This window comes from Peromyscus leucopus, chromosome X (assembly GCF_004664715.2).
Source record: "Peromyscus leucopus breed LL Stock chromosome X, UCI_PerLeu_2.1, whole genome shotgun sequence".
Lineage (NCBI taxonomy): Eukaryota > Metazoa > Chordata > Mammalia > Rodentia > Cricetidae > Peromyscus > Peromyscus leucopus.
In genome coordinates this window covers 127,897,079-127,899,565 of record NC_051083.1, presented here as the reverse complement: position 1 = coordinate 127,899,565, position 2,487 = coordinate 127,897,079, and positions in this window count along the sequence as shown.

Here is a 2,487-nt window from a genome sequence, read left to right as displayed (position 1 = left end):
TTTGTTTTCTTCTTATTTCAATTTTTTTCATTTTACATATAAACCACAGTTCTCCCTTTCTCCCATCCTCCAGCTCCCCCACAATTACCCCCACCTCCATCCTCTCCTGTTTTTTTTTTTTTCTAATGAGAGACAGAAAGGGATAGATCCTGATGGGAGTGGAGGTGGGGAGGAACTGGGAGTAGAGGAAGGGGAAATTGTAATCAGGATATATTATGTGATTTAAAAAAAACTATTTTCATTAAAAGAAAATAATGTAAGGCAGATCTTGACTCTGCTCATATTCACATTGCTGAGAGAAGAAGCAAAATTTCTTACAATGATAAGTGATGAAACCTAAATCCTCATTTTAAATATCTAATCCTAAGGTCATCCATTAAGAGTAATTAAATGGAGAACAGTAAGCTGAAAAAAATTAGGATGTTATATACTCTAGGAACATAAGAGAGGGAAAATTCAAGAGAATGACTACCTCCAGTCTTTCTACTCTTCTACTACAGTAAAATTTCTAATATACAATTTTTACCATGTCATTACTTCACATAAAACCCATCATGACTAATCATTAGTTAAAATAAATCCTGTCATAACTTGTGAGAAATTGTTTAGTTGGGATAAAAGGAATGCTCTTGAATTCTACTTTTAGAAGTTTGAAGTTTAAGGTCATGGAAATATGCTGATGTGTCTTAAGAGAAGAGTGGAACTTTCAGAATTTCGTTTCAGAAGGTTAATTTTCATGGGGGGAAATACTAACATGGGAATATTTCAAAAACTTCATGTAAGCAGTGAATATTAAGAGAAGCATTGTGTTTGTATTTGGAGAAGTAATTGATTTGCGAGTAAATATTGACAGTGAATTATTATAGATGGTAAAGAACTGAGGATCCTGCATACCTTGAGAGAAGAGATGGCAACATCTGGTTTAGGTTAGATCAAAGAGGTACACAAATAGGTGAAAACATTTTTGTTGTTGTTATACAGAAATATTGTGTCTGTGTCATGCAGATGGATTAGTCCAGCTAGTAATTAGGAAAGTAATCCCATAAGTCTATGAGCTACTGTAAGATATTCAGATGGTAATTTCTTATATTAGCAAAACAAAGGAAAAACAAAACACAGAAGAAAAAGAGGAAGAATGGGAGAGGAAGGATATGAGTAAAACTGCCATAGAAAGATTGTTTGGTACTTTGTGGTATTGTATTCCCCCAAAGATTGTGTTAAACTTATCTGGGGTCAGAGACAGAGCAGCCAAAATATTAAAGGATAGGCAGTGGTAGCACATGCCTTTAATCCTAGCATTCCAGAGGCAGAAATCCATGTGTTCAAGGATACAGCCAGGCATGGTGACTCATCACGCCTTTAATCCCAGAAAGCAAGCCTTTTATCCCAGGGAGTGGTAGTAGAAAGCAGAAAGGTATATAAGGCATGAGGACCAGAAACTAGAAGTATTGATGTAACCAACCTTCTTATTAAATAAGAAACACAGAAACAATGCGAAAGAGAAAGCCAAGAGGTCAGAGCTCAGAGCCAAAATCTCACCCTTCCGCCTGCGGTGTCCCAGCCTCCCGAATCAGAGCCCTATTTCCTGTCTGTTCATCTATTTAAAGAGACAGAACAAGCCACAGCTATCTCACCTCACCAGTTCCTCAGCTGGTCCTGTTTCCTCAGACTGGAAGCTTCTGTGTCCTCATCCCAATAGCTCTCAGCTGAACTGTGTTGCTCCAAAGCCTGAAAGCTTAACCAGCCAAATGCTTCTAGTTTCTGGTCCTCACGCCTTATATATCTTTTTGCTTTCTATCACCACTCCCTGGGATTAAAGGCTGGTTTTCTGGGATTAAAGGAGTGTGTCACCACCATGCTTGGCTATTTCCAATGTGGCCTTGAACTCACAGAGATCCAGAGGGATTTTTATCTCTGGAATGCTAGGATTAAAGGCGTGTGCCACCACCGCCACACTCTTGCTATGGCTCTAATAGCTCTGACCCCCGGGCAACTTTATTTATTAACATACAATCAAAATCACATTTCAGTATAATTAGATTACCACCACATAGAAGCATTTGGCAGGTTAAGCATTTGGCCTGGTTAAGCATTCAGGCTTTTGAGCAGCAATTCAGCTGAGACCCATTCTGGATGAGGACTCAGAGGCCTCCAGTCTGAGGATGGAAAACCAGCTGAGGATCTGGTAAGGTGAGGTAGCTATGGCTTGTTTTGGCTCTCTGATCTTCCAGTGCTCACCCCAATAACTGACCTCAGGTTTGATTTTATTAATAAGAACTTTTAAGATTCATGCTACAGTACTTACTGTTCTCAATGTTATGTTGACAGCATACTAGTATCATATTCTCAAAACTAGAAATGTGTCACTAATGACTATATAATTGTTTTAAAATACCAACTTCCTGTGCAGTTATGCAGGGATAGATAGGTTATTCAGAAATGTTCTACAATGAGACTCTGACACATCATGATAAAAATATACACTGC